At 41.1% G+C, this 22518-nt stretch overlaps 1 protein-coding gene and 1 long non-coding RNA gene across 2 annotated transcripts in view; one reads left to right on the top strand and one right to left on the bottom strand.

Moving 5' to 3' along the window:
* The window catches only part of PAQR8 (progestin and adipoQ receptor family member 8), a 119665-nt gene that overhangs the window by 59597 nt on the left and 37550 nt on the right, over nucleotides 1–22518 (bottom strand). The window contains exon 2 of the mRNA XM_040473757.1: nucleotides 18991–19163. The gene's annotated coding sequence lies outside the window, so the exon portion shown is untranslated. The remainder of the gene's footprint in view (nucleotides 1–18990; nucleotides 19164–22518) is intronic.
* On the top strand, nucleotides 10194–13032 carry LOC121029575 (uncharacterized). Its single transcript, XR_005789776.1, has 2 exons — nucleotides 10194–10317; nucleotides 12796–13032. It is a non-coding gene; the product is annotated as an uncharacterized LOC121029575 (long non-coding RNA).

Genomic DNA, 22518 nt, shown 5'->3' with positions numbered 1-22518 from the left:
AAACCACAAGGAATTCCCATGATGGAACTGTTCTGTATCTTGACTGTGGTGGTGGCACGTGAATCTACACCTGTGATAAACTGTGCACACAAAATGAGCGCACACAAAAGTGGTTACATTTGAACCAGGTGGGTGGATTGCATTCATGTCAATATCCTGATTGTAATATTGCACTCTGGTTATGCAAGATGTTACCATTGGGGGAAACTGGATGAAAGGTATATGAGATTCCTCTGTGATATTTCTTTTTTTTAAAAAAATATTTATTTGTTGAGAGAGAGAGAGAGAGAGAGAGAGAGAGAGAGAGAGAGAATGGGTGGGGAAGGGCAGGGAGAAAGGGAGAGAGAGAATCCCAAGCAGGCTCTGTGCTCAGCTCAGAGCCCGATGTGGGCCCCAGTCCCATGAACTGTGAGATCATGACCTGAGCCAAAATCAAGAGTTGGACGCTTAACTGACTGAGCCACCCAGGAGCCCTTCCTCTGTGATATGTCTTACAACTGATGTGAATCTACAAATATCTCAAAATAACAAACTAAAAAATACATGAAAAAGAGATGGTAGCTTGAGCTTGGCAGGGTCTATGAGAAAACAGGACAAGGTGTTGAAGAAAGATGGAGGAATGTGTGTTCGTAACAGAAGTTGGGAATACTGAGAATCTGGATATGTAGCAAGCCAACTCGACTCATATGGAACTTGTTGTATCAACACTATCGGAAACTTCATTCATATTCACTGAATTCTATTTCAAGTAATTTGAGAACCCGTTATATTTCAGGCAACTTGATAGAACATTTTCTACTGGCTTCCCTTGAATTAAATTATAAAATGAGCTCTTCTTGGGGAAAACTTGTAACCTACCAGTACACTGATGTATATGCAATATGCTACTTATTTTATTTCCTGTTCATATATGTGAAAGACAAAAAAAGAAACTTTTCTAAAAATATTCAGTGTAAGTAACTAAATAAGTTATTCTGGGAATTAAAGACAAAAGGGAACCCTCGTTACTATTGTGTTTCTCAAAGTAAAGTATGTTCTCTTAACGTTTTTGCATTAATTGAATATAAAAGTTTAAAATACTGCTGCAAACCAATCATAAAAAGTAGCCCTGTCTAAGGGCCTTTCTTGCTTGAAGAAGCTGAAGTTTTTGCACTTTTCCTACCTCAAAATACCTAAAATACTATCTGCATAGGGAATATTGGCATTTTTTAAGATTACAATAGTTCTTATTTGTGGTCTATATAATGGCTTTCCTATGAACTCCCAAAATTTCCAATTATTCAACATACATCACAGTTACTTATTGTGATTTTAGAGGACGTTAAGTATCAGTTCAAATTATCCCCATTAAGAAAGTGGGGGAAATGTTTGTGTATAAAGATATATTTTCATGGTTATTAGCTTGAAAATAAAAGAACCCAAGAACGATACGGTGTAGCAGTACATAAAACGCTGTCTTTGCTAACGCAAGGTAATTATGTTTTGTTTTACGTGCTTTGCAAGGGTTCTGCATTTTCATCTTCATCCTCCTCCAACAAGTCACCAAGTATCTTGTTTGCTCTCAGTTATGATTATTGTACATGTTTATCTTTCTGCTTTCCAGACTCGCTTTCTATTTCAAATGGATTTCTCCACTCAGATCAAAAGCACATTGGCACTTCCTTAAAATGCTGCTGGGGAACAGGTCGGGTAGATGCCTGGGGGTTGAGGTCGGCTTCTCTCCTGCTTTGGAAACCACTCTTTCAGGAGATTCCTAGACTCCTCCCTCTTGCTGAATTCTTTTCATCCAGGATTGTTAGGAGGTTCCTGAGCAACATCAAAATCCAGTGGTTGAGCATCTCAGTGTGCTCTGGGGGACTAAGAGAAGTTGATTGAAATCATCCCATGCTCCTTGTAATCCATTTCTGAACTATCAGGGCTTATAGTTCCTTCTAAAGTCTCAGCCTCATCCTCAGCAGCAAGCTGAGCTCTAGATTCTTTCCTCATAAAAAAGCCTTGGTTTGGGGGCTCCTCAGCATGGTATAGAACATCTCCAACCTCCTACAGCCACAGCGAATGCAGCTCAGAGCACAGGGCAACTGCATTTCTCACTGTGGTGAGGACAGAAGCACATGGGCTGCAAGCAGGATTTTAAAAGAGCATCAAAAGTATAGAAAAGAAGGAAAGATAGTGTATTGTAAATAGTAAGGATAAGTATTGTTTTGTAAGATGTTTATTTTAGTTATATTTGTGTATATATATGTTAGGTCATAATGTAACACACATATATTACATATTCAGCATATAATATATAGCATGTAATTTTAATATTGTATGTACTATAATATGGTATACAGTATATATGGTATTATAGTAAATATAGTGTATGATCTTATATATATAATTATATATATATATACTATAAGTATTTTTTACATTTGACCCTATATATATATATATATATATACACACATACATACATACAACTAAAACAAACATTTTACAAAATAATACTTCCCTTTACCATGTACAGTAGACTATCTTTTCTCTTTTATATATTATATATTTTATATGTAATTTATAATACATAATTATATATCATAGAGTACATAATTTATATAATTATATATTATTACATTAAAATATATTATAACTAAAATTATATTATATTTAATATTTTTATTGTAGAAAAATCTCTAGAGTAAGCCTTCTAGCAAGATGGGTCTTATATCATGTAAACTCTATTACTTTTGCCATAGTCTATCGGGTAAAAGCAAGTCATAGATCCCACCTACACTCAAAGAGGGGATCACACAGAGGCATGAACACTAGGAAGTGGGAATCATGAAGGGTCACCCTAGCATCTATCTGCTGCAAACACCATGAAAAGCCAGGCCTTGGTCATATACCAGCTCAGTTACCAGAAGATGGGGGTGGGAAAGCTTTCTGGAAAATTAAAGCTATAGCTTCCAGTTCACATGAAAATGAAAGAGACAATCTGAAAATAGAATTGCTGAGATACGGCAACCACTGAGTATGGTACAGGAAATGGAAGAGAGAAGCATGACTCAGGGCTTTATAGCCAGTGATTGGAAAGAGGGCAATGCTATTACTGAATCTGGGGACACAAGCAGAATGACAGAGAAGGGAGGAAAATGAAGAGATTTACTTGAAGTTGCCATAGGATGTCCTCCTGGAGCTCAGGACAGAAGCCCGAGACACAGATTTGGATATCATCAACCTAGGAGTAGATGACATTGACAGCTGTAGGAATATATGGTACGTTTGTGTGTGTGTAGCAGTAGGAGATCATGGCCACACACTCCCCTGCTGAAAGCCTTCCCACATTTCCAAGCAAAGCCCTCAAGCTTGCAAGGTCCTTCACAGTTTTATTCTTGCTTACCTCTCTGGACTCTTGGCAGACCCTCTCCTTAGAACACTATTTTACTTTGCACAGGTCTCCAAAATTTCCGGTGCTCTGTATTTTCTCTGAGTCCTTTCTGGCCATTTTCCCACTGCACAGAACACTCTTCATACCTCCCTATATCATTGCCTGGCTATAAATCCTCTGGGTTTCCATGCAGATTATGCCCCCTGGAAAGTCTTCCATCATTGCCTGAGACAGTGTAGCTACCCCTCTTTGTGCTTCCAGAGCAGGCTGTATTTCTGCAATACTAATGGCACGAAGTTGTCTTCGCCTATTTCCTGTCTCTTAACTAGCTTCCTGAAGGCAGAGATGGGTTTCACTTACACTTGTATCTCCAGTTCCTAGCACAGTCCTTAGCACACACAAGATGCTTGATGAGTACTTGTTGAATAAATGAGGAGTGGATGTTAACATTTCTCTCTTGGTTAAAATTTATTTACTTATAAATATCAGAAAACTCCATCCAAAAAGGGCTTAATGCTTAAGCAAAAAAGGGACTTAATGAGTAAGCAAAGAAGTCCTGATGCTATGTTGTTTTTAGGTGTAATTTGGTGCAGAGGCCCAAATGGTATCACCAGGACTGTTTCTCTTCCTTCATCCTTTGGCTTTTCTCCCTCTGGCTTAGCTCCATTCCTAAGCTGGGTCTCCCCTGTAGTGGCAGGATGGCTGTATTTGCATCTGGTCTTCTATCTTCAACGCTTTCAAGCCTAATGGGAAAAAGTGCCTCACTCCCAGAAGCCTTAGCAGAAATCTCCTGGAGTCTCAGTGATTCTAAGAGGAGGTCTCCCCTCCTGAACCAATCACTGTTTGTCCAAGAGAATGAAAAACTCTGATTAGTCAGGCCTAGGTAACATGCCATGCTCAAATCTTCTGGAGCGGGAGGTTGGGAAGGTATAGACTCTCCAGATAGAAATCTTGGATTTGCCCTGGAATTGTGGGGAGGAAATCCCCCAAAAAGCAAATTTCCATTAAAGCAATGCCTATAATTCAAGGGATGGGGAGGATAAGTATCCAGCAAAGAAATTCTAAGTAAGAGAGACAGGCAAAGAACTAAAAAGAATGTTTAGTGCCATCAAAGGAAAGTAGACAATTATTTAATACAAACCATGTGAGAGAATCTTTTCATGCAATATCTCCATTTAATCCTCACAACAACCCAGATATGTAGACTTTTAAAAAATCTTGGTTGATGGAGGGGAGCCTGGGTGGCTCAGTCGGTTAAACGTCCAGCTTCAGCTCAGGTCATGATCTGGCAGCTCGTGAGTTCAAGCCCCGCCTGGGGCTCTGTGCTGGACAGCTCAGAGCCTGGAGCCTGCTTTGGATTCTGTGTCTTCCTCTCTCTCCACTCCTCCCCTACTTGCACTCTGCCTCTCTTTCTCTCTCTCAAAAATAAACAAGCATTAAAAAAAAAAAAAGAGTCTCAGGGTAAACTGAGTCTGAGAGGATATGTGACTCGTCCTAGTAAATGGTGTAGCTGGAACAGGAACTCTGTCTCCAGGAAACCAGGCTGTGACAGGAGTTCAGCAAGATGTCAAATCCAGCAAGAGGGTTGAGGTGAGTGAGTGCTATGATGAGGACTGGATATTTGGAAATAGGAAGTTCCAGCAGACTCATGATGTCTATTTCAGAAGAGCTGTGAGGGCCACAGGGATTGAGAAACAAGGAGGTGGCAACACTTCCAGAAAGTTTGACAATGAAAAGGAGAGAGGGGGCACCAATATATATACCTGTTTACATGTGTCTCCCCAGTCACAAAGTGTGCTCCTCAAAAACAAAGAGTTTGTTTTTATGTCTCCAGCCTAGGAGAGGCCTCGCACATAGTGTTCATCGCCAGCATTTGGTACTTTCATGAGTAAATGACTGAATGAATGGAAGAAAAAAAAACTACATCCCAAGAGGAAAGGAAGGTAGAGACATATAAAGATAGAATAGATTTGAGCATGTTTCTAGGGCAAGTGCAAAGAGGTTGACAATGAAAGAAAAAGTTGATGAATGAAGCTGAGTCCCCTATGTGGTTCCAATTCCAAATCCCATGGAGAAATAAGTCTTAACATAAAGGTTTCAATTTTTCTTTCCCCAAAGCAAGAGAGAGGGAGGAAATCATAGGCTAATGATCCTTGGAAAGTCTAGGGTAAAGGGGAGAAAAGCCACAGTCCTACTGTGAAATAGTAAAGGTGCCTATTTCTGTAACTCTGTTGAATGTTCCTTCAAGGCAGTCCCAATATTTTCATTTATGTCTCACCCCAGAGTGGCAGGCATAGAATAGACACTAAAATAAATGTATAAATTTAGCAGACCAAATTGAATAAAATTAAATTCTCTTTTATGAAAATTTGAGCACCACCTACAGAAAGCAGGGCCACAATATAATCCTGGTTTGGTGGCTTGTCAGGACTTTGTAGGGTGCTGCGGGAAGATGGAGGAAGGCAGTACGATGTGTACATGTGATCTACTCTACAGAATGTGTTTGCCGGGTAAATAGCTCCTTATTGTTTTCTTTGTAAATACAAGCTTACACCCTACTTCTTCAGAACACCTGGGCTTGGGCAGTGATGACTAGGTTGAGCACTTATAATCATAGGTCTGTTTTGGGAAATTATAAGATGTGAAGTCCCAGAGGCTAGCAATCAGGAGTGATTTACTAAGCCTCCCGTGGGCCAGCACCAGCCATCCCTCCTAGCACATTGACTCAGCCAGCACTGACACCTGTTCAGCAGGCCACACTGCCTCTGCCCTCATGCCCCATCTGCCCACTCCCGAAGGGTCTATGACAGTGGCCAAGTGAGTAGAGCATTGCACTGCCAGGGGTGCCTCCAGCTGCAGTAGAAGGTAGATTGGCCTTGAACTCTAACACAGCTTTAATGCTTCACCTACAGAGTGAGGTAACAGGGAAAATGGCTGATTGATGATCAGAACAACGGTAAATGGAAAAAATAAAATGATCTACAGTGAAAAACTCACTCCCCTGGCTGTGTTTAGTCTCTAATGGGAAAAAGGATAAAGTCAATGAATGGGGAGGGGTGGAATAGAAGGTAGGGTGGGGGTATCAGGAGGTCCCTTGGCCACCAGGATGCAACTTTTTGGCTATATTCTTGTGGGGAGGACCAAACAAAGGGGGGATGCTGTAGAGAATGGAGTGTAACCCCACCTCTTTGTTGTAATGGAGGGCCATGAACAGGGCTGGGTGAGGCAGGAAAGCAGGAGGAACTCACCTGCCCATCTCCAAGGATTTCTGGCTTTCCTATTTGAACAAGCAGGCAGTTTATCTCCATGTAAGCTCTTTGGAATTCTTACTTTGTACAGAGTTGGTGTGTGTGCTTTCTGCAGAGGCCCAGAAAGAGGCAGGAAGGGGAGGGAAGTTTGGCACTGAAGACATCCAGAATGGGGTTCTTCATACATGAATCTTTTACCTAATTTCAAGCAAATGTATCAGCTCCCTTTACCCCTTCCACGTACCCAGCTATCAGGCACAGAGTTTCCATCTTTACTGACAGGTGTATATTAATCTACTGCCCTTTATGGTAGAATGTTGGTTGTGTCTGTTATGTCTATTATGGCAACAAGGGCCAGCACTGGGAAAAACTGTGCAACAGTTGAATCTTATCTTCAGCTCCCCTTTGTCCTGGCCCTGTTCTCCCTACCAACTCATAGCACAATCACGTTGTTAAGGAGCTTAGTCACTTTCTGGTTTAAGGGGTGACCTTTCTTACGGTGTTTTTTCATTCTGATAACAGACCTTATATTTTGCTTTTCTGTACATAATCTCATTTGGCCAGCAACCCTGTGAGGAAGGGAGTATAGTTTATTATTTCCCAAAAGGTATTTTTGGCCACTTACAAAATGAACTATCATTGGAGCGCCGGGTGGCAAAGAGCTCAACCAGTGAAGCATCTGACTCTTGATTTCGGCTCAGGTCACGATCTCACAGTCGTGAGACTGAGCACAGTGTTGGACTCCATGCTGAGTGTGGAGCCTGCTTAAGATTCTCTCTCTCTCTCTCTCTCTCTCTGCCCTCCCCCTCCCCTGTGCATGCGCGCTCTCTCTCTCCTAAGGAAAAAAAAATGAAGTATCATTTATTGAGTACTTTTTACTTACCCAATGCCTTACATATCTCAACTAATCATCATAACTACTCTTGGAGGCTGATAATATCAATCCTTAGTTTACAGAGGAGAAAGCTAGGTGTAGGTAACTTGCCAGAGGTCATATAGCCAAATTAGTGGCAAAACCAGGATTAAGACCTAAGTATGGCCAAGTCCAAATCCTGTGCTTTTATTTCCTACATCATTCTGTCAGGGCAGAAGGCCAGGTAGATTTGGTCTGTCCATTCGAAGGGATCTTTTTTTCTCTTTTAAAAATAGAGGTTCAGAGAATGATTTTGCAGAACTAACAGAGCTGGGGCTACAGCCTTCTTCAATAAATGATGTTGGAAGACAAATTCCTACATCTGGAGGGATCTGATTGCTATTCTGGATTTCCAGGCACAATAATGAGCATAAAATAATCTTCCTAATACCTGACTATAATACCTGATTCTTACTCCATAAATTTAGTCCAAATAAAATGGAAGAATCTCCTAAACCTCTTGCAATCCAATTTCCTCCCCACCTATTCCACTGGGCTTATACCTGTCGAGTTTCCCTGTGATCTCCTGGCTGAATTATTTTACTTTATATTTGTATCTGTCTTGGCCACGCTGTAGCATTTACTGATGACCACTTATGGAAACTCTCCCTTCCCTGGATTTTGGGGCATCTGTCTTTCCTGGTTTTAGTCCCATTTCTCTGGCCTCTCCTTCTCAGCCTCTTTCAAAGGTTCAGGTTTCTCTGACTGTCTATATCTGTCATGGTTTAGGTACAAAGGATAGAACCTATCCTGGCTGGTTTAAGTAGAAAGGGATAATTACAAGGTATTAATTGGCTTACAGAACCAGTGGGAGAGTTGAATAAGAAGACTTTAGGCTCAATTACCAGGAACAAAGCCACACTCAGGACCGAGTTGCTAAGGAAGCTGCTGCTTCTGCCACGGTTGGGAAGTGCCTGCTGAGCCAGGAGATCATGGCTACAGCTGCCCGCCTGGGATCCAGTGTTCCTACCCTTCATACCAGCAAGATGGATGCCTTCTGCCCTGCCTGCCACCCACCCCACCACCACCAGTTCAGTTCTGACACTGGAGTCTTCTGTGAGGTGTGTCCAATTGGCAGAACCCAAATCACATCCTTGGAATTCCTAGCTTCAGGGAGTCTCCAAAATGTTTTTAGCTTCCAGATTTATAGCATGGAAAGGTGCACTCAAGGGAGATTGAAATAGATGTTGAGTCACATAGTCCCTTAAACTTTAGTGTTCTTCAGAATTATGTTCTTAGCCATTTTCTTATCTCTCAGCAATGCATGGTTTCAACCATCATCTGGGTTATCTCTAACCCTGGGCTCCAGACTCAAATGTCCAGCTGGCTGCTAGACAGCTCCACTTCCTCTGAAGTCACATGCTCTCCTGTATCTTCTTTATCAGTGAGCAACACCACCATCTATCCAGTAATCCAAGCCAGAAACTGGGGACATTACCATGTCTCTCATTTGTCCCAGGCAAATAGTTGTTGAGGTATGCAACTGGCCTATATTTTCCTGCAATTAGATGAAGCCATGTGACTTTATCCTGGCCCATATCATCTGAACATAGGTTATGTGAGCAAAGTCTGGGTGAATCTTGTGGAAAACTTTCCTACATGACCTGCATTCTCTTTTCCTACCTGCCAACTTGATGGAGAGAACCTAGAGTAGAGCCATAGTAATAAGGAGCATGGGTCCCGGAAGGACTCAGTGGAGCTCTGCAAGTCCACTGATCTGCACTGTACTATGACATAGGGGTGAGGGTCATGAAAATGAGCATTAAGAGGGGGACAAGATTTACTCTGACCCCAGCTGCTGCCCCACTGGATCTATCACTGTGTTTGTGCCAAGACTACATTTCCCATGGACTGCTCCCAGCCAAGGACTAAGTGTGGTGAGTGTAGAAATTCAGACCCATTCCTGCAAGACATGGGATTCCTCCAGCAGGTGACTCTGACTCACGGAATCTCCACTGACCTGGCTGAATCTTTCTTGAAACTACACTGAAGTCCAGGAATCTCCCTACCCAAACTTCTTTCCTTGCTGCTCTTGAAAGAGCAGACCTAGGCCGGCCAACTAGTGACTATGTCCCTGACATGGCCGCAGAAAGAAGTTCCTGCTCAAACCTCAGACCACGCCTCCTCCCCTTCAGTAACTTATGTTTTCTAGGAAAGCAGGCTACCAATTGATGCATTCTTCCAAAGTCTAAGGTGGGAGGAAGGGGAGTGTGAGAGGCGTGAAAAGTGTGAGTAGACGAGGGAGGGCTTCTCTCAGGTAGGGGCCGGAGGCAGGAGCCCTCAACCCTGTCCAGGCTTAGAATAACCTGGGAGCATTTTAATAACTGACCCCTCCCCAAACCAATTAAATCAGAGTCTCTGGGGATGGTGTTTGGTGCTAGGTATTTATATAGCACAGCAAGGCTGACAGCCAATGGTTAATAGGTGACCAGTGAGAAACATTCTGTATACACTGAGGCCAAACATGTTAAACAACCTCAGACACAGTGGTTCTTAAACTTCAGGTGCATCAGAATCTCCTGGAAAACTTGTTCAAACACAGATTGCTGAGCCCCACCCCCAGAGTTTCTGATTCAGTGGGTCTGTGACCATCAGGCCCAACATTTGCATTTTTAACAAGTTCCAGGTGATGCTGATAATTGCTGATCTGGGACCACACCTTGGCAGCCATTGTTCTATCCTTCCCCAGCCAATCGGCTGAGGCCATGATCCTTATAAAACCTTTGTGCTTTTGAAACCCCACTCTCTCTCTCTCTCTCTGGTATCTCATCGCTGCATCGGTGCAGGTAGGGGACTGAGCTCGAGCTAGCATGAATAAAGGCTCTTTGCTTTTGCATTGGACTCGTCTCCCTGGTGGTCTTTGGGGATCACGAATTCTGGGCATAACACTCTCCTTCAGTGGTATCAGGTCCACACTTGTGGTGTGAAAGCTCTTCTCTCCTCCCTTGGCATCTGTTTATCCTCCACAGGTGTTTACCCCCATAAACCTCTTGCATGTCTAATCTCATCCTGGCATCTGCTTCTCAGTGGACCTGAACTAACACAGGGGGAAATAAACCTTTATCGTATCATACCATAAAGATTTTAGGGGTTGTTCGCTATAGTAGTTAGCATACCCCAGTTAACCATCAAGTTTTGATTACTTCTAAAATTTAGTCTCTCCTTTTGTAACTGTCTTAGGTTAGGCCTCATGAGTTAATTGTTCATCCTCCTGAATGAGTCTTCTGTGCCTGGTCTTGGTAAGCAATTTAGCTTCAGAAACCACCACCTTCACGGTGATCTTTCTACTATTAACCACCACATTTTAAACACTACACAAGCACTGAATACATGTTCTTTCACTTATCACAGCAATCTTACAAGAAAATTGTTATTAGCTCTAGTTTATACAAAGGAAAACTACGATTTAGAGATGTTAAATATCTTGTCCAATGTTATATATCTCATAAGTAACAGAATTGGGATTTGAACTCAGATCTGTCCATTACCAAAGGTTGTGTTCTTTTCACCCCGATGAATTTGGTTTAAAACTTTTTCCTCTTGCCATATACCACAGCAAACGAAATTCACACGCATTATCTACTCCCTTGAGTGGATCTCAGTTCTGATGCAAACTGACCTAGAAAGTGAAGTAAACAGACAGCAGACTACTCAGGGAAGAGATATTATTAAAAAAACTAATAAAAGCATATTCTAAATATGTAAGTAAGTAGAATATCCACTTAATGATGTTGATGCCTGATGCATGTTCTCTTCATTTCCATTTTCTCTCCTTTTTAAACTAAAAATGTAATCATTAAAAAAAAATAAAGTAGAAAAAATATAAAACTATAAACAAACTCAATATTGGGGCGCCTGGGTAGCTCAGTCGGTTAAGCATCCCACTCTTGATTTCAGCTCAGGTCGTGATCTCACGGTTCCTGAGTTTGAGCCCCGCATCGGGTTCTCCGCTAACATCGCAGAGCCTGCTTAGGATTCTCTCTTTTCCTCTCTCTCTCTCTCTCTCCCTCTCAAAAAAATAAACACTAAAAAATTTAAAAAAAATAAACGCAACAGTTTAGTATTAGAGTTTCTCTCAGGAGCCTCTCTAGAACCTGGAACAGAGATAAGCTGCGATGGCAGTTATGCATGCTATTCCCACAGCTCTGGAGATAACTCCATTCAAAATAACATTTAAAAGCAAGTGGCTCAGGGTGCTGTTATATAAATGTATAACCAAGCACCAGTTGTAATTTCTTAAAATCAAGTCATTTGTAATTTCAATTCTTTATTATTATTTCCAAATTTTTAAATGCAACATAGAAGCAATCTCCATGCATAGGCGTGAGGATTGCCACACCTCACCATGCTACATGCAAAGCTGAGTCTGTCATGCCTGCTAAATAGCTTTCAGAGGCTGCACATCCTATTGAGGATAAGGAGTAAATTCTTCGACCAGTATTCCAGGCCCTCTGTGAACTGACCCTTGTTCCATAGGGCAGTCTGCATATCTACCCTCCACCCCAGCCCTAGTAAACCAGTGATGAGCTCATCAACTTCCTCCTGCCTTTCCATCTTTGCAAATGCTATCCTTCCTGGAGGGAAGGTCTTTCTCCCACTTCCACTCTTGTTTTCTGAAAACGCTAAGAATTCACCAATATACAGTTTATGTACTGCCTTTTCCAAAGAGCTCTCCCTGAAATTACTCTCAGCCATACCCAACTCCCAGAGAGAATTAGGTGCCCTCCCCACCACTGCTCTCGCCTCACTGCTTTCTTCCCTGAGGCTCCTACAGCACCCTCTGTCCCAGCACACTATTGCAATTGTCTAATTACATAGCGGTTCTCCCCATGAACTGGCTTCATTCTTAAAGTTGGAAATTGATTTTAAGTAAGTATATTACTCTAAAATGGTGCTTAGCAAAAAAAAAAAAAAAAAAAAAAAAGCTTGTTAAATGAGTGAGTGACTAACAGGAAGGAATGAATTAAAATGTTGGCTTTTCTAGTATACAATTTATGTGTGCTGTATGTAATTTATAAGGATGATTCATTTGCCAATATAAAAAAAAGGAGTTTGTATCCTGTCATGGGCATCTAAGTGTATTATTGGTTTAGCTAACATTTGGGGTGAGAATTTTAGGAACTGGGAGTTAGGGAAGGAAACTAAGTGGTTATTAGTGGACTTACTGAGGAGTCCATGAACTCACTGAAATAATATGCAAAATTGCGTTCGTGTGTATATGCACAAATGTACACTCATATTCATGTATTCTCCCTATCACGTAGGTCAACAAGGTTTTTCAAGAGGACAAGTGCAAAGCAGTCGGATCTATTCCAGACAAAGCACCATGGAAACACTCTGCTGGACAATGAGGGGAAGTGGAGCAGATAGGCCATCATAGGAATAATGAGTTGGAAGCTCTAAAGAAGGGGTGATTCATACATTTTAATTTATGATTGGGTTCTTATGTGGTGGAGTGTTTTACCATCAAAGATAGCATAAAAATATAGCATATTTACCAATTCAAGTGTCACAGGCCAAATTTTACATCCCTCCCCCCGCCCCCCAACACGTCTGCTCATGAGTCTGTGTCTGCCCTTTGCATGTTGTTGAGGGTAAGGAGGACAGGAGAATTGGAAAGTGCAGAGAAAGACTAAATTGATTTATACACATAAAATTGATTTGTATATATATTTGCGGAAGAAGTGTAAATCTAGAGGTGGAGGCAAGGTCTTTTGGAGTTTTGCCAGCAGGAGAAATGAGAGATTCAGAGAGCAGCAGCTGGAATACATGAAACCTTAGGAATGAGCTGTCTCCATAGGATTTTTAGGAAGGATAATTTATTTTTTATTTTTAGGAAGTGTGTCTTTGTCACATTTTCACCAGGCTTCAGTAAAGACATAAATTGATTTTCAAGGTCTTAGGCATCAGATTTATGTGTTTTTAGCATGGGTGCCATGTGGCAATAGGCCTCTAAGCAAGCCTCGAATTATTTGTTCAGGTTACACAGGTTTGCCAGCTTGTTCTGCCATGAAGCAGCCTGAAGGCTCCACCTGACTTGCCTCTTTCTGGTCTGGGTTGGGTGGGTTGGGGAATGGTGAGTCACGAGAGGCTAATTGACCCCCCCTATCGGTAGTTTCACTGACCAAGGCACGCCCAAGTTTCTATTTGTTTTGTCTGGGCCATTCTTCAGGTGGGGAAACCTTCCCCGGGACAAACCACTAAGACTCCAGAGGAAAGCACAGAAAAGATGGCACTATTTTCTCCTGGGCATTTTAAAAAAGTTTTTATTTATTTTTATTTTCGAGAAAGAGAGCGTGAATGGGGTAGGTGCAGATAGAGAGGGGGACAGAGGATTTGAAGCAGGCTCTGCACTGACAGCACAGAGACCGATGTGGGGCTTGAACTCACTGTGAACCGTGAGATGATGACCTGAACTGAAGGCAGATGCTTAACTGACTGAGCCACCCAGGCGCCCTACTCCTGGGTATTTTTTTAATGACTTGATTTTTTTTTTTTTTTTTTTTTGCTGTTAAAATATAATTAATTATAACAACTTAAAAAACATCACAATGAACACTGTAGTGTGCTGCCCAAATCCAGACCCTTCTTTCAGGCATGTATTCCTTTAGCTAGCTGCAGGGAGGGTGGATGGCTGACAGATCCCAGCTAACCCCCTCTGCCCTGAGATTATCCTCTGCTGAACTGAGTAGCTTCATCCAAAGTTATGTCCCCTTCCCAGGGGACATAGCAGCCCCCACCCAATGACTGGTCAAGGTCCCCAAAGTGAGGGCAACTCTTCAGGGCCATCCCAGTTCCAGAGACTTTCTTGGGGTCTGCAGAAGCCTGTGTTGTGACAGCTTCAGTCAAGCTTCCCTGCTCAATTCTGCTTCTTTACACTCCCACAAATGCTGATCTAAGAGTGCCCTCTAATAAGCCTCCTGCATGCTGCTCTCCATGGCAGACTCTGCCTCCCAGGAAACCCAGCTTGTGACAGCTGATTGCGGGAGTGGCGCAAGAAAGTAGGTGCTAAATCTGAGTCACCCACCAGCTATCTGGAAATAAGGACCCCATCAAGAGCATGGATAAAGCCGGGCCTGCAGCAGTGGTATGATTGATGACAGTTTCTGGAATGGCATACTTTTGGAATGGAGGGCACTGGTTGGGGCAATGGAACCAGTATTTGAGAAGCATGAGGAAATTGGTAATTATAAGGGCAAGAGATGCTCTAGAGAAAGACAAGGAAAGGCTGAGCACAATTAATCAGTAATTAACAGCTAAACATAAAAGCCGGAGGGCCTCTTTGCAGAGCACAATGAGACTGTCATTTCCAATAGCTGGAGGGCAGATAAAATCAAAGATCAGGCTCAAGATTTAAGCGTCAAATTAGCAGAGCTCCAGAAGACATTAAATTTTCAGTGGCGGGTCTGCTACACTTAGGTTGAAGCTCTAATTGGGAAAGTGTGACCCTGATAAATGGGAGGTGGGTATTTGGGTTGATGTGACAGAAATCTTGAAGCTGCATATTCCCTTGAAGCCTCTAGGTGTGCATAAAGGGCCTACTCCTTGTCAAAGGCTGGTACTCATCACTCCCATAAGGATGGTACTTATGCCTCTGACTTGCAAGACAACATATATCCTATCCGAATCTGCCACCATTTCCCTTCTCGCCACTAGACCCATCATAACCCATTATAGTCAATGACATAGTGCATTAAGTCACAACAAAGGCAGTCACAGATGCACTGGGTCTGCAAGAAGAAGAAAGGAACTATACCCTGAAGGAGCTGCAGGACATAGCCAATATGAGCTAAGAGAGGATGTACAGGATTGGATTCTGAGGGTGTAGAATCAAGGGGAAGTATAATATAAAGTTGGCCAAGGGAGTGTTGATATGGAAGCATTCTCCTGGGCTTTGGCAGTTTACACTGCTAGGATGGCTCTTAGATACTTGGAGAAAGTGATGCCCACACTCAATGAGAAGTAAATGCCAGAACTTCTTTTGCAGACAATGGAAAAGGGAACCAATGTGTCGTAGAAGGAAGCATACTTGAGTGGATTTATTATGTGAGGCTGAAAACTCCACCAGATGACTATTTTCCATGTGAAGGCTCAGAGGAAAGACCAAAGCAGTAAGGAAGGACCTGGTAAGAGGGACATCAGATTCACTGAGAAACTCACTGGTGGCTCTCCCTTATAGTCCAGAACTTGTGGTTAGAGGTGTCATCACAGAACTGGGCTCCTTTATAATAATGGGGATGAGAGTAGCCTGAAATATTAGAGGTAGTGGCAGTGCTTAAACTTTAGAAGCAAAATGCATTCAACTATTGTAGTGAGAGGCAAGGTTGGAGAGGCAGAAAGAGGGGCGTTGTCCTTAGAAAGCTATGGAGATGGATAACTGAAAAGAGTATCCTTATGGGCAAGATAGATGGGCAGCCAACAAGAGTATTGTTCAATATATACAATCAAAATAATTCAGGCTGAGGGCAGCAATACCAATAAAAATTCATGATTGCTTGCCCAAATTCCATATCTGAGTCATTTTACACACCCAGAACTCTTAACTGAACCACAGAACACACTAAGCACTAAGTAAACAGAAGGGCTCAGCCAGCTGACATCAGCTAGCTTTTGTGTTGGCCTCAGTGTTGGCACAACAAAGTAGGCATGGTGGCAGGAATGGTAGATACATATGGGCTCAACAGTATGGGCTTCCACTCACCAATACTGCTTTAGCTACTGCCACTACCAAATTTCCAAACCTCCAGCAATAGAGACCAATCCTATGTTCCTAATACAGCACCATAACTTAGGGGAGATCAATCAGTCTTTTGGTGTAAAGTTGACTTCACTGGATTCCTTCGACCCTGGTAATAATTAATTTTGACTGATACTGACAAATATTTTAGCTATGAGTTTGCCTTTCCTATTTACAGGGCCCTAGACAACATCATTATCTGAGGGCTTACAGAGTGTTTGATCCACAAATAGGGATAAGGTGAGGCGTGGTAGTGGGTATATGATCATAGGATCCCCTGGCCTTATCCCATACTGCACCACACAGATAGAACAATGAAAAGGCTTATTGAGATACAACTGAGAGACTGGCCTGGAGGTGATACCTTACAGAATATACCCTAAATCAACAGCTATTATATAGTGTGGTGTCCCTAATGGTCCGAGTACATGGGTCTAAGAACTGAGGGGTAGAAGTAGAAGTGCCCCTGCTTACCCACACTCCCAGAGGTCCACGGGGAGAATTTCTGCACTTGTTCCTGCAACTCTGGGCTCTGTGAATTTAGAGATCTTGGCTCCCGGATAAAGGATGTTCCACCAGGGTGCACAGCAAGAATCCTACTCAAGTTCAAGTTTTGTCCACTGCTTAGTCACCTTGGGTTTCTCATGTGAAGAAATCAGCAGGCATAGAAAGAAGTCACTGTCCTAAGGGAGAAGTCGACCCTAAACATCTGGAGGAGATAGGGGACATGGAAGAATATATTTGACCTCAGGATATGGGTGACCACTTTGTACTCCCTTGCAGCAGCCTTAGCCTGAGAAGGGCAAGGTGACCAGGAGATCAAGTCCTAAGGCACAGAATCTGGGCCACTTAGAAAAACCACCTAATCCAGAAAAACCACTAGCTAAGGGTGAGTGAACTTCATCATGGACAGTAGAAGTGGAGTTAATGAGTACTAGGTGGGACCTTGAGACCAGTTGCAGTGGAGGAGACCAGTTTCTTCCATTAACCTTCCTCTAAGTTTTCCTCAGGGAAAGATGCCCACTAGGCTCATCCAAAGTCACTCCTGCTTACCAGTACCAAGGCCAGTCCAGCTTCAGCATCTCTCCTGGGATTGCAATGAGCCCAACTTTTTCTCCACCCACTCCTGCTGCCATCACTCTCTCCCAGGTGTTGATCATGAAGGATCAAGAGGTAGAACCCTCTTGCATTCAAATCTCCATCTCAGAATCCTTTTTCTGGGGAACTCACCTTGTGGCAGTTTTTAATTCTATCACTGCCTGGGGCACCTGTGTGGCTCAGTCAGTTAAGCTTTTCTGACTTTAGCTCAGGTCATGATCTCATGGTTCATGAGTTTGAGCCCTGTGTCTGGCTCTGCATGGACAGCAGGGAGCCTGTTTTGGATTCTCTATCTCTCCCTCTCTTTCTGGCCTCCCTCCTTGCCCCCTCTCTCTCAAAAATAATAGATAAATAAACATTAAACAAATTATATCAGTCCCTAATACATCTATTTTCTTTTTTTCTATGTTTCTCCCTAGTTGATACATATTTTTTTTTCCAACGTTTATTTATTTTTGGGACAGAGAGAGACAGAGCATGAACGGGCGAGGGGCAGAGAGAGAGGGAGACACAGAATCGGAAACAGGCTCCAGGCTCTGAGCCATCAGCCCAGAGCCCGACGCGGGGCTCGAACTCACGGACCGTGAGATTGTGACCTGGTTGAAGTCGGACGCTTAACCGACTGCGCCACCCAGGCGCCCAGTTGATACATATTTTTGCAGGGTGGGGGGCTTAAGTATTATCTTTGTGTGCATTGTACTCTTGTGTTTATTTTTTAACTTCCTACTGTCATAAAGCACTCTTTCCATATACTATTATGTAGTCTTTGTAAATCTTATTTTAATGTCAATATAACATTTCCTTCAGTTGATGTAGCATAATTTTTTAAAACCATCCTCTATTGTTGGCCATTTCAGTTTCTTTTTATTATAGAGTACATCTTACATAAAATTAATATCTTCCTTCAGATGACTATCTTTTCAACTGAATTAATTCCTTACATAAATTCTGAGTAGTAGGATGATGGAGTAAAAGAGTGTGAACATCTATCTTTAGGTCTCTTGGTATCTGTTACCAAATTGCTTTCCAAAAACATTAGAGCGTTTATACTGCTGCATCAGGAGCATTTCAGCACAATCTTCTGTCATTAGAAATTATTACCACAGAATTTGTTGGTGGCTTAATAAATGTAAAATAGTACTTCATTATTGTATTACCTTGTATCTTTTCTGCAAATTCTGGCTGAGATTTTTATTCTTATTGTTACTATAATTTGCTTTTGTGTGCTAATATTCCTAGGAATACTGACAACATTTTTGTCATTTAGAAGGCACTCTCACCCACCATCACCTAAATAGAAGAGAACTGAACCAGTTTCTGGTGAGTAAAAATCAGTAGAAGTAACATGGTAGTCTACTGTAGAGAGCACTAGACTTGGAGTCAGTGAATGTAACCTCAAGTTCGGGCTGAGTCAATTACTACTTGTGTTATTTTGAGAATGTTTCAGACCACCAGAAAAATTGAGAGACCTCAGAATAGGCCAGGACCTTTCTTTTCTTTTCTTTTTTTTTTTTTTTCTCAAAGATGTTTCAAAATGACAGACACCAACTATAGAACTGATCAGAAGGATTTCAGTCTTTGGCCTATGCTCTCCAGAATTACCCACATTACATCTGCTCTATACCTGGAGGTTGGAGTCTTTGATTCTCCAGGTTGTCCAGGGTACTGGAGCTGACTTGCATGCCTCACTTGGTCTCGGCCGGTTGGTGTTTGGTGATAGAGAGGTTATCAGGCTTCTGAAGCAGACACTTGGTTAGCAGAACAGAGAACTCGATCAAGGAGAGAAGGTGTCCAGACCTAAGAAAAACAAAAATAAAAACAAAAAAACATTATTTTATGCTCCATGGTTTAAAAAAATTTAAGAGAGGGGCGCCTGGGTGGCTCAGTCGGTTAAGTGTCCGACTTTGGCTCAGGTCACGATCTCGCAGTATGTGAGTTCGAGCCCCGTGTCGGGCTCTGTGCTGACTGCTCAGAGCCTGGAGCCTGTTTCAGATTCTGTGTCTCCCTCTCTCTCTGACCCTCCCCCGTTCATGCTTTGTCTCTCTCTGTCTCAAAAATAAATAAATGTTAAAAAAAAAATTTAAGAGAAATTGGGCTAGTTGACATTAACAGACACTTTGTAAATGATAGTTATTTTACTTGTTTAGGATTATTGGTTTTTGGTTTTTGGTTATTGGATTATTGGTTTTTCTTTAATTTTTCAACAGACATTTATTGAGGCACTAAGCTAAATGCCAGGGATATAAAAGTGAATAACACAGCCCTTGCCCTCAAGGAAAATCATAATTTCCAATGGGAACAGCCACTGACAAGATTATAACTACAATATATAATTATAAGAGTGTAGTTACCACAGCTGTAAAAGTATACACAATGGCTTTCTTTTCCTGTTGTGAATTATGTGTTTCAGGATTTTAGTGTTTTAAAATATCCTGTACTTTTGCTTATTAAGTCAAATGAAGAAATTAGAAGCTGAATAATTGGAAAAGAGGAGGCAAAAATGTCATTATCTGAAAGTGATAAAACTGCATATCTGAAAACCCTAAGAATGTCAACTAAACAACTACCATAAGCAGTAAAACAATATAGTAAGGTGGTTGCATTCAAAATTAATGTACGGAAATAATTAATCTTCATATATACCAACAATCAGGCAGGAATCTACAGAAAAGACCCCACTTATAAAAAAAATTTTAAGGATAGGGGCGCCTGGGTGACTCAGTCAGTTAAGCGTCTGATTTTGGCTCAGGTCATGATCTCACAGTTTGGGAATTTGAGCCCCGCATTGGGCTCTGTGCTGGCAGCTCAGAGCCTGGAGCCTGCTTTGGATTGTGTGTCTCCCTCTCTTTCTCTCTACCCCTCCCCCACTCATGCTCTCTCTCTGTGTCTCAAAAATGAATAAACATTAAAAAAAATTTTTTTAAGGATAAAAGTTAAGGATAAATTAAATAATAATAGATGCATAATACCTATAGAAAGAAAAGTTTAGAACACCAGTGAGGAAAATGAAAGATAATTTGAACAAATAAAAAGTCAAAACATATTCATGGAGAGGATTTTGACTCAATAGTATAAATATGCCTGTTTTCTCTAAATTAATCTATAAATTTAATCCAGTCATCCGCCTCTACCCAAATTTAATTAGCAAGCTGATCCAAAGTTTCTATAGAAATATCAACAAGCAAGAATAACCAGGAAAATTTTGATGTTAATGAGAAGGGACTAGCCCTAGCATACGTTAAAATATATTTTAAAACTATAATTTTTAAAACAGTATACTACTGATATATGAAAAAATAGATCAATGGAGCAAAATAGAGCAGTCCAGAGATAGACCCAAACACATATGGGTTTTTGTATATAAAAGTGAGCAAAGAGATGCATTAATTACTACATGGTGTTAGGAAGGCAGTGTTGTGGATGCTGTGGTACACCGTCCATATGCCCGCTTCAGGACCAAGGCACCGATTCTCACAGCTGCTGAAAGTGCTGTTCACTGAGGCTCCTGGCTGAGTCCCTCCCTAGGAATTGAAGTCAGCAGAAGGGGACTGCCTCATCCAAAATGATACTCTTAGAGTCCATAACATCCAAGGACTGGTTGATGCAGGGGTGCAAATGCCTGGACCTTTGCTCAATTTAAGACAATTCTGCAACAATTCCAGGTCCAGAACTCATGGAATTGGCTAAAGATTTGCTGCCACTGCATTTCAGTTCAACTTCTCCCTCTTCCCAGTTTTGCTTCCTTCACTCCTTTATAGATATGATTCCTGAGAGGACTCCCTATCGAACTTCTTGCATTCAAATCTCTGTACCAGAATCTGTGTCTTGGGGAACCCAATCTTCAAAATGACTTTCTTCTTTTGTTAGATGCAAACCCCGCAAATTCAACTAGAATAAATTATAGCTGATTCAAAGCTTCAAATGTAAAATTAAAAAAAAATTAAATTATAAAGGTAGTAGAAGAAAGTAGAGAAGAATTTTTATATACTTGATTAGCCTAAATATTAGAACCCATTTAAAAAGATTTTTCCACATTAAAATAAAATTCTGATAAATGGATAAACAAAATGTGGCATATACATACAATGGAATATTATTCAGCTTTAAAAAGGAAGGAAATTCTGACACGTGCTACAACATGGATGAACCTTGAAGACATTATGCTAAATGAAATAAGCCAGTCACAAAAGGACAAGTACTGTCGGATTCCACTTATATGAGATACCTAGAGTAGTAAAATTCACAGAAATGTGAAGTGGAAATAGTGCTTACCAGGGCCGGGATTGGGGCACAGAGGGAGGAAAGGGGAGTTGTTATTTAATGGGTACAGAGTTTCTATTTTGGATTTCTGTTCTGGAAATGGATAATGTTGATGGTTGTACAACATGGTGACTGTACTTAAGGCAACTGAATTGTACATTTAAAAATGGTTAAAATTATATATTTTATGTCATATATATTTTACCACAAAAACAAATAAACAAATAAATGAACACATAAATAAATTCTGTTTGACAAAACAACCAAAGTGAAAAGAAAGAAAATATTTGCAACTTCTACCAAAACAAAGGGTTAAGTGTCCCATGAAGCAATAAGGAAAAGACTGAAAAATGCAGAAAATGATAGAAACAGAGAATTCACAAAAGAAACAAAATTGGCTTTTAGATACATAAAAATATGCTCAACTTCACTCATCAAAAGAGAAATGCAATTCAAATCATGTTGAGATCTACCTTAGACTTGTTAGGTTAGCTTAGATAAAAAAACAATATTTTTAAATTGTTTAAAAAAAAAAACAGTTGGGATTCCAAACGCTAATGAGTGTATGAGGAAATATGCATACATTGTCACCACATTGAAGAAACATTTCGCAATACCTATCCAAATTATAAGAACATATACCTTTGACTCAAATTCTACTCTGAGGAATTTATTCTATAGACATACTGTACTTACAACTTATACAAGTTTACAAGATTATCCACTTACAGTGCTTTTTGTAATAATAAAAGTTTGAAAAAAATCTGAAAGACCATCAATAGAAAATTTGTTAAAACCTTTTTAAAAAGGAAAGCAATTGAATGAAGAAATATGTGTCAGGGGATTTGTGAAGGGTTCCACCTTCTCCAGGTGAGTAACTGAGTCTCTAAGA

This window comes from Herpailurus yagouaroundi, unplaced genomic scaffold (assembly GCF_014898765.1).
Source record: "Herpailurus yagouaroundi ecotype Mexico unplaced genomic scaffold, PumYag 139, whole genome shotgun sequence".
Lineage (NCBI taxonomy): Eukaryota > Metazoa > Chordata > Mammalia > Carnivora > Felidae > Herpailurus > Herpailurus yagouaroundi.
This window is presented reverse-complemented; position numbering and strand designations above follow the sequence as displayed.